A 14,628-nucleotide genomic window follows, 5' to 3' on the forward strand; every position below is an offset into this window, starting at 1 on the left:
ATGGGGGGGTGCATGACTGTCTATATATCTGTGTATCCCTCTGTCGGAACTAAGTTGAGTTGATTAGGGGAGTCGAAGGAGGAGGAGTTGGAGTCCCATTAATGGACAAGCTGCTTGCCCCGCTCTCACAGGATATGCTGCATACAAAGAGAGTGTGTTCCGTGTGTGTGTGTGTGTGCTCTGTGTCCCTCGCCAGACAGTTCACATGACGTCTCTGTTTGTTTTGTGTCTCTACCTCCACTCCCTGCACCGCACTCTTGTTCTCACAATCTCTTATTTTTAGTCGTCGTTCCTCAATTAATTGCAAACAACACAAAAAAGAAAGAGAGAAAGAGAAAAAAGCAGAGAAGTAAAACCAAATGAAATCAACGAATAACCCCCCCGCAACCCACCCCTCCGACTGCAGCCGATCCACGGTCCGCAGTCCCAACAACAAAAGCAAAAGCAAGCAAAAAGCTTGAGCTCAAGTTGAAAATATACCGTTTAATGCCCAATGGCCACGCCTACTTTTCCCACACTATACTCGTACACAAAACACAGAGGCAGAGGCAGCAGGCAGCAGGCAGGCAGCAGCAGGGTGTGTGTGTGTGTGCGTGTGTGTGTGTGCATTACGGGTGTGGGAGCGATGCCCAGGCGAAGAGGAGGCGGCGGTGGAGAGCGCTTAAAAATGCGTAAAAGAGTCAACTTTGACTGCAAACTGCAATGAGAGGATGTTTGTTTGAGTTGTTGTGTGGATACGCTGCAATGACAGCGGAGAAGCGGGGCGTGCACGGATTGCAGTTGGTTTGGGGAATTTTAAATAAAATATTTATAATTATAAATATTCCTTAGGAATAAGTCTACTTTAGGGCACACATCTCTCTATGCATCACTCCCTCCATCAATTATAAATTTTATTCAACACTCTACAGCGTATCTCCTAGTCGTTACTCCTATTCTAATCCTTTCGCTCTTGTTGCCATGCAGTTTTAGCTTCACTTTTAGCATTTTGCATTTTGTTTGCGCTGTGTCTGTGTCTCCGAGTTGATTGCACCGCTCCGTACACCCCCGCCGCCTCTACCCTTTCTGCACTGACCCTCCGTCCACTCTCTTTCTAGAGCCACTGCCCCACCCCTTTTAACTGCATTCTCTCCGCCCCACACCCCTCCACTCTCTTGCTGCTTTATTTTCTCTGATTAATAAATGAAAAGTTGTACCCAAGTGGACGGAGGAAATTTCTTGCTGACTTCTCAAATGCAATTTTCTGCAGAGAACTTCAAGTTTTTAGCTTTTGGCAATGACATTTTTGTGGAGCATTTAAACATTGATTTTTAATTATTTTTCATAGATGAGTGGATGGATGGGGGGGCTGGCCATGGACGCGTGTTGGATGCGAATTTGTCGCTGAGTTACCAAAAGTCGCTGGGGCATTGTTACGTGAGTTATGTGGCAGCACGTGCCAGAGGCGTGGCAGGGGAACACACACAAAGACAGACAAACACCTAACTGCTCTGCTGGCCATCTAATAAACAAGTTTACCGCTGAAAGGAATGGGCATTGCCGGGGATAAGCGTGCTGCTGCTGCTGCCCCATCTTTCGCTCTCTGGCTCTTTGGGGCCGCATTTTCCAGCTGCCTGGCTAATCGGTTGCGTAATCTTAAACGCCAAGCAACGCCAAGCGGCAATTGAAATGGATTGCAGGCCAGCCCGTCGTCTTCCAGGAGCAGCAGCAGCTGCCGCCAGTGCGACTGCCAGTGCCAGTGCCTGTGCCCGACTCGTGGGGTGCCAGCTGTTTGGTGTGTTGTCAATGGGTGTCTTGTCTTGGTCTCTCCACCACAATCTTTTGACCCACAATCGATGCTCAAATTTCATTGGAGTTTTCATGTGAAATTTCATTTTTACGCCTGGCCTGGCAGAAGCGTCGTAATGCCAACTAGTCTGCCACTGGAGCCACCATAATTCCTTCTGTCTCTGTGATCGTGTGTCTGTGTGTGGCATGCAGCATTTCAGCTAATTGCAGTGGCAGTTGCAAAAATAAAGACAACTCTTTGGATTAAGGCAAGGGGCAGCGCGAGGGTAGAGGGAGAGAGAGGGGGAGAGATGTTTCTTGTAGAGAGAATGTTGCGCCCGTGGGTCATCATAAAAACATTATGGGAAGTCGCGCAAAAAGCAAACAAAAGCTACACTCGCAGAAAAGCCATAGACTTTCGCCTTAAATATGAATTTCTGCAGCATCTTTGTAGGAAGACTTTTCCGTGCGGTGCCGCAACTGCAACTGGTGGAATTTTTTCAAAGGAATTGCAGCAGCAGCAGCAGCAGCAGCAGCTGCAGATGGCATTGCCCCAACGAAGTTGTCTGATGCGTGTGTTGCATCTGTGTGCAGTTTGACAGTGCAACATGCGAGAATTTGATGAACAGTCGCCCTTCCATTTTTGGGAAGGGAAGGGAAGGGAACGGTGAGGGAGGGCATGACGAATGGTGCATTGGCGTCTGTCTCCTGGGAGTGGGTGTGTTCGGCACTGCCTTTGCAACAAAGTTTCCTCGTACCGTAGAAAAGGTCAGGCTGTTGCGCTCGCTGTCTCTCTGCCTATTGTTGGCGTCACGCCGACCGACGACCGGCGACCCAACGCGATTGACGGTTGGTTCTCCTACCCAACAGCGTGCGAACACGTTTCGCTCTCGTCGCTGAGATTGGAGCGCAGTTCAGCGCACAGGTGTCTCCGGCCCATGGACTCCACCGCCACTGGTCTGGCCACGAACTCCAATCGACTCCACACCACTCCATGCCACGCCATGCCATGCCATGCCGTTGATTGGCTTTTAGCCATCGCTGCCGCTGCTGTTGTCGCTGCCTGTCAAGTTTGCTGGTTTGCCGTTTCGTTTTTCGGATTTATTTTTAATAAAACTGATGTCATTTATTGGGTTTACCTTTATTTTATAGCTTATTGTTGCTAAATGGTTGTACGACAGAGAGACGATGGCAGCGTGGCGTGGCATGCGGTATGTGTGGTATGGTGTGTGGGCTGTTGGGGCGTGAGATTGTTTGTGGCACACAGTGTAAACAATAGCTGCGTGATGTTGTAACCTGATGCCAAGGACAACTATTGGATATGTAATTACATTGCAGACAATTGCAGATAAATGTTTGGGTTTTCAAATGAATTTTAAATGAGAAAAACTAAATCTCAAGGCATTGGCATCCAAGAAAACATTCTGTAACATCTTTCAATGCAAAACCAAGCCAAAACCCTTAAGTAGTTACCATTTCCAAGAGGTTTCTGCTTCTAAGAAAGTGTATCCCACGTTTCTTGGTATCATTGGGAGCACTCTATCTCTCAGTTAAACATTTTCATCACAAAAGTGAGAGGAGAGCGCGCACGTAGACGGCAGCACTTCAATCTCAATGTGGCATTCGCATTCGCATTTGGCTCAAACGTCGCTTTGGGATGGATGATGTGTCATCACTTGAGGCAGTAGCCAAAAGATGAAGATGTGGCATCCACACTGAAGGGGGTTCAACAATCATGAGAAATGTGTAACAGCCGTCGACTTTTGAAGTTGGATGCCGCCCGCCTGACAGAAGCTACCATCTCAAGTGATCTTTCGTTTGCGATGTGGCACAGCTGTCAAAAAGTGCAACAGAGAGCTGCAGTGCTGCCACACTGCCACACACTGCAAACATCTATCGATGATCATAACGATGATTATGATGTTTCGCGGCTTGTAATGCAGTTTTAATAGCCCTGACCTTGTTTTTTGGGGCCAACACATTGGACTCTCGCTTTTGCCGCTGCTGCTGCTGCTGTGGCCGGTGGTGTTGGTTGCGTGTGCGTCTGCCATAATTAAAAATGTTTTTGCTGCGAATACTTAATGAAAACAGATAAAGTTTTTCGCTCTGAAAATTATGCTCCAACAGAGCGACAGAAGTGGCTGTCGAAGCAGCTGTGGCTCGACCCCTGGGGGGGCCGCCTCTACGACTATTAAACTGTTTTTTTTTTGTTTTTTTTTGTTAATTATTGCGATAACGCAACTTGTGGCTGTGACTGGTGGGACTCTCTCGGTCTCTGTGTCAGCTGCTACCTCTGTTTTTGGAAGACTCCGACGTGCCTTTGATGCTGCCGTTGGCTGCCCCAATCGGTGGCTAATTGAAATGCATCGCAGATCGCTTAAAGATGATTGATGGATGCGAATACATAAAGATGTTTTAAGCCTTGCTTTCGCTTTTAACTTTCGACCTTTTCACACACTTTTTTGTGTTTCTTTTGTTGCTGTTGTTGCTGTTGTCGCTGTTTGTGTTGCCACTTAATTGAAATGTGGCATCAGAAATATGAAAATCTTCTAATTGGCTGGACTCTGTTGTGGCACGTTGTTTGGCATGCAGCAGCCTCCCTCCCTCCTGCATCCATTGGCATGCACTTCCTTTTTGGGATGGGTGGGGGGAAGCTCTATGCAACGCATAGGAAATTTTCTTTATAAATCAGTTGTTGCAATGTTGCCGTTGTCTGTAGTCTGTAGCCGTGTTGCACTGTTGCAATGTTGTTGCAACAGCCAGTACAAGGCAGCCACAAGTACAAAAGCAAGTTGTTAAAATTCCTGTTTAAAGTTTTGTACGCACATGCAACAGGCCTCCACCACCACCACCAGTCCCCGCCAGCTTCAGTCTCGCTCGCAGTTGGCTTCCTCTTGCCCTCAGCTGCTGCAAGCTCCAAACTCGCTCGCTCTCTCTCACTCGCTTCTACTTGCAACGTGCAACTTCAAAGGAAGCTGCTGCCTGCTGCTGCATGTTTGCATTAAAGACGCATTTTGTTTGCCCAGCAGATCCCCAGATCCCCCAACCCATACCATACCATCGCATCCTATCCCATCCCATCCCATCCGAAGACTACGATGACGATGATGATGAGGACGTCCGCAGCGTGTTAGAATACACAACATGTAAGCCAACAAAACAGTTGGGGCCACTCATAATCAGGTTTTAGCCACGAACAGCCGAGCACAGAGCCCGCAAAGACAGAGGCCTAACAGAGGCCCAGAGCTGGAGCCAAAGACAGGGCCTCCATGCATAAAGGGAGTAACTTGCTCCACGGCTCCATCGTCGGCGGCTGCGGCTGCGGCTGCGGCTGCGACAGCGGCTCCAGCGCTTATTGCCTGCTGCCTGCTGCCTGCACATGATTGCACACAAAAGAGCAGCCAGCCAATAGGCAGCACACAGTGGGATAAAAAGCGATGGAAATAGGGAGACAAATATAATCCAAGAAAGTGTTTTGGAAACTTGGAAAGATTTTCTGACTGCAATAATTACAAAATTTTCACTTTTTGTATTAAATTCGCTCAAAATGGTCCAAAAATATATGAAAACTTGAAGTTTCTTAGGTTTTTGGTATTAGATATTCTCGCAGAAGTATCCTTGTGTATTCTTTTAGCAACATGCACCACAGTGCCGTTTTAGTTGCTGTTGCCGATAGCTTTGCCTCTCAGGTGGGCCAAGGCTAGGGCGGGGACGATGCTTTTGGGCCGCTTAAACAATTATGGCAACGGCTATGCGATCGCCCAACGACAACAACCCCGACGACGACGACGACGACGACGACGAGGATGATGATAATGAAGCTGATGATGATGATGAGAATGTATGGCGAAAAGAGAGAGAGAGAGAGAGAGAGAAAAAACGAGCAGAGCACATCCTTCCTTCATCTAACTATCCTTCGTATCTATGCATCTATAGTTATTTGTATTATTATTTTACTTTGTTTTTTCTGTATTTTGTGGATGCGTTCGCTTTCTCAGCTGCTGCTGCTGCTGCTGCCGCTGCTGCAATGTTTGCTGGTTGTATCTTGTATCTGTGTGTGGATGTTACTTCCTCCCATCATCTGTGGTTAAAAGTTTTTTTCCACCCATCGTGCGGTTTCATGTTTTTTGGTTTTTTTTCTGCTGCTGCTGCTGCTATTGTTGGCTTTTGGTTTTATTTATAGTTAGTTTGGTTTTAGCGCTCGCTCTCTCGCCTGTTTGTTGGCATTACCTCAAGCGCATACATTGCCTCCCATTGCCTGGCATTGCTGCATGATGTTGATGCCTGCCAGCATCAAATCTCGTCATAAATGCAGAGTTATACATAGATACACGCACTAACTGATACATGAGCAGAGAGCCGAGGGAGGATACGTACTGGCAGCAAGGGTAATTTTAATTGCAGAGGGTTGTGTGATATCTTTAGGTGGGAGGGCAAATAAAATCTTTGCTTCAAGAAAATGCAAAAGAAAGCAATTTGCGGACTTTGAAATTCTAATGATATGCTTAAAAAATGTTTTAGATGATATATTCAAAGCACAAACCAAACAAAAAGCAAACAAAAGCCCATGGATGTGCTTACAAAATTGTTGAAAATATATTTTAAATGACAATTTGAAGAAAAATAGTCCAATCTTTCAAGAGAAAAAATCTGTCAGTAAAAAATCGAATTAATTATATCTGAAATTGCTAACACCATTTATTGCATTTTCTTAAGTTTTCCTCTCTTCTTGCACAGCTCCAAAATCTTCGCTCCACCCTCGCATCTCTTTTCCACTCATTTGCTGCAGCATTTGGCGCACATTTGTTGCAGCAATTTTTGCTGCAATTTTTTGTTGTGTTCTGTGTGTGTACTTTAGGTTTTATTTTCGTCATATTCCAAGTGTGGTTTTTCTCCCGTTGTTGCTTCTGCTTCATTCGTTTTGTTTTTGTTTTTCTTCGTTTTTTTTCTCCATCCGTTTCCATCTTCTTGTTGATTTACTTTTTTTCATTCCTTTTCGTTTGTTTTGCTTTATGTTTTTGCTGTGGCAGGTTTTTCGCTTGCGGTTTTCACGTGTTGCTATTTCAGCTCCAGCTCTTTTTTCCGATTTCTTTCTCTCTTGGCATTTGTTCTTGTTTTTATAGTGCAGTGGCATAGTGCTCGTGGTGGCGGAGGGTGGAGTGGGAGCGGAATTGCCATGAATAAGCAGCCTCAACGAAAATAAAACTAAAAACAAAAAAAGAATCAGTCCTTCCAACCGCCCGCCACTGACCCTTGAACCTTGGTGCCCAAACCCACGAGCCGAGGGTGTCTGTCCCCGCATCTCCCACTAGTTGTGCCTCTCCCTCTTCCGCTGCTTCTAGTTCTGCTTTACCCTCTTTCTGTGCTTCTATTTATGCCACTGCCTTTGCTGCCGGCGATTTGTGTGCTAATATTTCAGCATTTCAGCATTTGTTTCAATATTTTTTGCAGTCTTCTTTTTTCTTTCTTTTCATTTGCCGCCTTGTTTGGATGTGACTTTTTATACCCTAACATACAAACATAGGTGGAAGGGTATGACGATTAACAAGAGAACAGAGTAGAGGCGAGATTTGGACATCGATTTCAGACTTCCGACCAGCAAATTTAATTTAGTTTTCATGGATGGTTTAAGAGAGCGAAAAATTAGTTTTCTGCAACCAAATTTTGTATTTTATCTAAAGATATTCAAATAAAAAGAGGGGAAAATAGAAGAGAGAATTTCCCAAGGGTATCTTCAACTTCGTTTTACCAAAGTTCTAACCTTTCTTTCTGGTTTAGTTTTTTGTTTTTGTGTTTGTTTTTTTCTGTGTTTGCGTTTGTTGCGCTTGTTTGTAGCTACTTCTTTTTTCTGTGCTTTTTGTGTTTGGTTTATGTTTTGTCTTTTTGTTACTTATGTACATGCTACACGCTTTTTGGCCTTGCCACCGTATTTTAGTTTTTTGTGTGAGCTGCAAACATTGTAAATTATTTGCAGCAGCAACAGCAGCAGCCTTGTCATAAATATAGATACAATTTATCAACTCCGTGGATGAGTTTCAAGCTTAGTTCGTGCTTTGTTTGAGTATCTTTCATCTGCTGTTGGTTTTTTATTTACAGCATTGGCTCGTTTATCAAACGCCTGAGAGTCTCTCGGCCTATCACTTGTGTGAAGCAGCAGCTGGTGGGGGGGAACATCATCACTTAATAATATTGACACTTCTTTTCATCTAAAGCATCGTAATGCCATACAAAAATATACAAAGCGAAAGAGAGACAGAGACGCAAACACAATCACAGAAAATTAAGTGATTATGTTAACCGGTTCGGTATCTTCTCCTCTTTTTTTTTTTGTGTTCTGCCACAGAATCGTATCTCTGTGGAGTCTGTGAAAATTTACATCAAAATTAACTTGTTATGTGCCTGAAAAGCAACAGAGAGTGAGAGACAGTTTCAAGTTTGAAAACCGAAACTCTGAGCTTCAAAACTGACATCCACTTCAGAGGGAGAGACAGCAGAGCAGCTACTCCACCCCAAAACCAACTCCAACTCCAGCTTCAACTCCAACTCCAACTCCTTCTACAGCTGGAAGAGCCTCCACAGTTCTGCGTCTCTTTCACACAAAAGCAATTTTGTATAATTTCGAAATTAGAGCTCATCATCAGGCCGGCCGGCCGGCCCCATATCAAAGTCGTTTTAGGCATCGGCATCGGCATCGGGCATTGGCTTTATTTGTTGGACTTCTTTACAGGCAGGCCTCGGGAATACATTGTATTTTTTGTTGTATTTATGGATAGATAATTCGTGGATCGTAGAATTAGCGAAATTTGCATTATTTGTTGATTAAATCTGAAGTAGCTGGCACCATATAACCGATTGAATTATGGGCTACACACACCCATGAATATTCTGTGGCTTATTACAAACTTAGAACTGGTTCAATGGGAAGCCAGACTCTTGAGCTTAACTTTTCCAAGGAAAGTTTTCTGCCACTCATTATGATATCAAAACTTAGGGCGGCCTCGTGGGAGGGCCATCGTATCGCAGTGATAATGTAATTTGGGCATGGATATGTGTAATTAACATTCGTCTGAGCGTTAAGCCACAAGTTAGTTCAAGTGACTAACTTTTTGACAGCAGCCCTTGGCAATCAGATTACGCATACGCAGAGTCGTTTCAGCAAAATGTTGCAAGAGGGCAGAATGTGTAGGCGTGTGCTGAAAGTTTCAATTAAGTGGCAAAGTTCAATTGCCTCACATCTCTCTTTCATTTCTGTCTCTCTCTTTTATCTATGTCTGTGACTCTCTCTCCCTCTCCTCTGGGAGTATCCCTGTAAATCATAATATAAATGAGCAGAGTCAGCATGGAATCTATCAACATAATCGTGTGTCATCGCAATGGAAATCTCTAATTAAGGCCTTGACAATAGTTGACGGCGGGGAAACGGTAGAACTGTAGAACGGGAGACATGGCCACTAAGCGGCTCACTTCTTGCCCCAGACATCAAGATCTAGGGGAAAACAAAAGGTGTCTGAGGCATGGCAGGGGCTTAGGACTGGGCTCTCTGGCATGGCAGGGGTTTGGTGTTGTCTGGTGTGCGGTCTAGCCATGGGAGAACCGAGTGCTGCTCCCCCACACACACTGCTGCTGCTGCTGCTGCTGCTTATCACCCTCGTTGCAGGTCCAGGGCTTATATTCATTCATGGAGGCTTGTGGCATGTATTTTTTATATTTCTGCCATGGAGGGTAAGAAATATGGCATGCAAAAAGGGTTGCGAACCCACACACCATGCACAGAATCCCAGAGTTAGAACACAGAGAAAAAGAGAGGGCTATGAAGAAGGAGTTTGTATATAAAGCAGGGTCTGGGTCTGGGTCTGGGTCTGGGTCTGGGTCTGAGTCTCAAGTTCAAGTGCAGGTCTTGGGCTTCCTTCCGCTGATGCGTCTCTCTGTCTAGACGACACATGAGGCAGACACAGTAAAGGCAGATAGAAAAGGCAGACAAGAAACACACAGAAGAAAGAGTTCAAGAAAATCGGACAAACAGAGTTCCTTTTTAAGACAATCAACACACGATGGAGAATATGTCGCATTTTTGAATAAACATTAGCAGCAGCACCAAGAGAAACAAAACGAAACAAGAAACGATACATTTTGTATGCCTCTCAAGCAGTGAGAATTCTAATGAAGAATATCCCATAAATTAAACACCGACAAACGATAGAGACATCAACGAAAGCAACCGCAGCCGCAGCCGCAGCATCTCATTTGAATGAAGATTTTACAGCCACAAAAAGAGAGACATTCGATTGGCTAGAACTAGAACGTGTTGCAAATATGCTTTCAAAATCTGTAAAATATTTCTTGCGACACGTAAACCACTAAAATGTTCGTGCGATTTCAGGCTTAGGGCCAGTTTCAGAGTTAGGGCCGCGACTCTGGCAGCAGCTGCTTATCGGGCCAACGCTCTTGACCTTGGCCGCTTGGTTTTTCCTCTCTGTATATTTTCTTTATGTTTATGCTTGTTGCACACACACACTCCCAAAAAAGAAATAGAGTGGCATGTTGCATGACTGAAAAATTTGTAACGCTTTGGTTTGTGTGTCTGTGTTTTGTTTGCGGAAAAGCAAAAGTTTGCTCAAGAAAAAGTTTTTGTCACTTTTTGGGGAGGTCACGTTTAACTTAGGGGAAGGGCTCTATCTAAAAACGATAAACGCTGGTCTATTTGCTAAACAATTACGAGATTTTCGTTGGCTGTATTTGGGGTTGATAGATGACTGATTTATAGAGTAAACAGAGGAAGAAAGAGCACTTTGAGAGCACTTTTGGTATGAATTGTATTCAAGTTCTAATGGGATTTCCTTTCAAGAAATAATTTACAGATAATATTAAACGATTAACTATTCCACAGATTAATTATCCAACAATCTCTAAGCCCGCAACAAAGGTCTTAATCTCTTGCTTATAGGATTAACCTTTGTGTCATTTTCTTTGACTGTACACCTGCAACCCTCAAAAATAGTTTAACGCACAATAACTCAATCTCTGGCTAAATAGACCTCCAAAATGTTAATGATATCATCATTACACTCACGAATGGACCATTCAGCGAGCCCTTAATGTCACTGTAAATCATCTGTTAAGTTTTTTCCGCTCATTTGTGATGATATGACATGCCCCGCCGCCCTTCGGAATACTCAAAAGAAAATAAACATGTTGGCCCATTAAATCCGCGCCCTTTGTATTCGCCTAATGTGTATCTTGTAGCTTGTCATTCCGCTGCTGTTGCTGTTGCTGTTGCGTTGCTCTAGTTAATAAAACATTAGGCCAGCAAACATCACACTTGCACACTCATTGGGTCAATGCCAATCTGTGTGTTAAATTTACACACGGAGCTGCAGCATGGCCACGTGTAAAATGCCAGTTGAATTGTCAATTTAAACGAAATTTGTGGCACAATTAACCGACGCAAGTCGACGCAGAGGAGCGAAATGGAGCGATTTGAGGCACTCAGATAAGGCTGTAAATGTTGTCAACTGTCAAATTTAATCATGGCTATAAAAAGAGCCGGGCCCGACCGAGATACAAGATGCAAAAACAAACAGCAAACACAGTTTCACAGATACAATAAAAGATACGCAAGCGGAGGAGTGACTGACACTATTTTGTCAGCATTATGGCAGATAGTTTTGTCAGTGTTGTGACAGATATTTGGTTTTGTGTATTTTCTGTGTGCTGCCAAAAGATAGATTATCTGCTGCCCAAGTGGCTAATTATCCATTGTATCTGTATCTCAGACACTTACCGTTGCCAAGTGGCTCTGCAAATGGCAGCCAACTTCCGTTTCCTGCCCTGTGTGTCCGTTTTGGTATCCAATTAGAATTATTGCACTCCAGGCTGCCACTCTTGCTGCTTACTGCGCAGGCGTCACGGCGTGTATAGCCACAGAACACAGCAAAAAGATACGGATACGGATGGACAGCAGAACGACGGACAGAGCGACCGACAGGGAACACACAAACAATTTTTCGTATATTTTTCGTTGTCAATTTTCATTTAGCTGTGCATTTGTAATACCCAATCGATGTATGAATATTTTATTTATATTACTTGATTATATATTTATTCATCTCTTGTTGCTATGATAAACTTTTTCTCTTTGGCACTAGATAGAATTTTAGATGCGTTTTACGAGCATAAATATTTGTATTTGTATTTCAGTTGCAGGCACTTTAGTTGTTGCACAAATAAAACCTCTCAAAACGATACGCGACCCACACAAACCATACATCAATATTTAGATACAATTTTCCAAATATTTTTCTATAATTTGTTGCTTTAATTCGTTTTTGTGCGAAAAATTCGACGAAACTTTTTTGCGAAAGGCGAGAAATTTCAGCAACGTTCGTGTCGTCGCGCGGAAATGCGTTGCGAACGTTGAAAGCGCTCAACTTGGACTCAAAGTATCTTGAACCTCGACGAAACGTATCTGAATCTGTGGCCAGCATAGCAGCGCAGCCGACAGCGCAGTCAGCATGAACGCAGGCAGCGAGCAGCCAGCAGCAGCAGCGGCAATGTTTGTTCCATTCCCATATGGAAACAGAACACTCGCGTCGACTCGCACTTCGTCTGGCTTCGGGTTCGTTCCGTTCCCACTTTGTACCCCAAACCTGCTTGCTCGCATTTCGAGTGAGTGAAATGCTAAACAGGTTCCATTTCTGAGTGACTTTCAGAGTTAATTACTCAATTATGTTGCTTTTGCCTGCTAAACCAAAAATAGGCACCAGATCGCTTGAGAATTTTTGAGATTTATTCATGGAGTGTTTGTGGCATGCAATTTTGAGAAATTTATTGTTTTTTATCGGCCAGAGTTCACAGGTAGATGGCAATTCAGATTTTTCATTTACCCAGTGGAAGGGGACTTATAGTTTTTGATGAGCGTGTGAAATGTTGTTCGAGGCATCCCATGGATACTCACGTTGAAGCAGGTGGACGGACTCTAATTAGATGCCAGTCTTCTCCCCCAAATATTTCTGTGTATGACCCGCAATCAAACTCAAGCATTCAATGGGGGGAAAACTCTATGAAAAGCAGCTCACTCCTTTTGGCCACAGTTTTCCTCGTGCTTTTTTGAGCCGCATTAACATTCATAAATATTAATGTGACGAACAGCCATTCCGGGAACACATCTCCCTGTCGCTCTCTCTCTCTGGCCATTTTGCTAATTTAGTGCCTGCCTTGCTGCTCCTCGAAATTCTTTCACTTTTGCAAATTTGTTACGGTACTTTTTTGCTGCATGTACAAAACTGGCCAAAAGCCCAAGAGCCAAAGTCACAGCCAAGAGCCAAGAGCCAAGAGCCAAAGACAAACTCTAAAACTCTCAGAGCAAACATATTTATGCGAGTCAACGTTGCCTCCCGTCGCACTTCAAGAAGATATGCCGCAAAAACTGGCAACGAAAGGAGAGAGATAGAAAAAGAGTGTGGCAGAGGGGGGGAGAGAGAGTAAGTGGCATGAGGCATGTGTGGATCTCTGTGACAAGTGTCTTTCATTAGCATAAGTAAATCTTCTCGAAAATCCTCAAATTTATTTGTCAACACTTGACAATTTCATTGTTGACGTCGTCGTCGTCAACGTCGTCTCTCCTCCAGCGCCGCTGAAGGCGCAGCTGTAAAAAACAACAACAAAAAAAGAGTTGGAACAACTACAAATCATGGATTTGTGTCTCTCGGGGCTGTCTGGCAGTTTGGGGGCAGGCCACACCATGCACTCTGGTACGAGTAAAAACAACAGGCAAAAAACGAAAAGATCTAAAAGCCAAGATGCAGATGCAGGAGTGTCGCTTAAATCAAAGACAAATATTTACAAAAAACCCAATGGACCCAATGGACAATGGGCCAACGGACACAGCCACTTGCCGCACACTTAGCCCGCACTCTCTGGGCTCACTCTCTTGATTTGTGCATGTCGGACTTGAGTGTTGAGCTTCAAACTTTGGCAAGTTCCTTCGGTTTTTTACAACCCAAACAAAAACATTGCACTTTTTCCCGGAAGAATTTCCCTGTATGTGCACAGCCACTGCTCTTCCGCGTGTGTCTTCCTTCTGCTGTCGATGCTTTATGGCCGCAGTAGTAAAATAATTTACGTCATATTTTATATCCATATCAAAGTTTTCCATTAGTATAGGAAATGTATAATTTATGCACGAAGAACCAAGCAAAAGATGCGCATTCGCAATGCCCCAAGTAAATTGGGAATATTCGCTGGCTGAAGTCCGCATTTTGCCATAAAAATGCTCGAATACTTTGCTCAACTAATTAAGCTACCAGTTCGTCGACTGCTCCTTGCAGCGCGTGTTCTTTAATTGGAAAATGCGAAGGAAGGAGAAAAAGAAAGCATTCCTTTGTGCACACATGGATGTTGCAGGTGGGTTCAAAATGTGAATGAAATCCAACGAAGAGAAAAAGCTGCTGCTCGTTGACCATTTTCGGACTGCACCTGCTCCAATTTCTGGCTAATTTCATGGGTATTTTCCTTTCTTTATCAAAGGATTTCGCTCAACATAAGCTAAACCAATGTAAAAGCATAAACTAAACCTCGTGACCAAGCGAGGACTTTCCTTATCTGTGGCTTATCACGCCTGTGTGTCAATGTCGTCGTCGTCGTCGTCGTCGTCATCATCATCGGACTCTGTCCCTGCATTGCTGCTGCTACTTTCTGCTGGTGGCGGTTGTCGTCATCGTCATCGTGGCATTATGGCCAACACTTCATTACCAACAAAGCCATTGCCATTCATTAACAGCTGCGGCTTTTGTGGCTGACACTGGACTTCGTCTTCGACTACGACTTTCCGACTCTTTTGAGTTTCTGCTGTCGCCGCAGTAA

General features: G+C 44.1%; 1 protein-coding gene across 1 annotated transcript in view; it reads right to left on the bottom strand.

The window, feature by feature from the left end:
- Window positions 1–11,804, bottom strand: part of LOC117895647 — a 63,711-nt gene extending 51,907 nt beyond the window's left edge. Inside the window, exon 1 of the mRNA XM_034803430.1 lies at window positions 11,549–11,804. The gene's annotated coding sequence lies outside the window, so the exon portion shown is untranslated. The remainder of the gene's footprint in view (window positions 1–11,548) is intronic.
- Window positions 11,805–14,628: the final 2,824 nt, after the last annotated feature.

Source organism: Drosophila subobscura, chromosome J (assembly GCF_008121235.1).
Source record: "Drosophila subobscura isolate 14011-0131.10 chromosome J, UCBerk_Dsub_1.0, whole genome shotgun sequence".
Classification (NCBI taxonomy): Eukaryota; Metazoa; Arthropoda; class Insecta; order Diptera; family Drosophilidae; genus Drosophila; species Drosophila subobscura.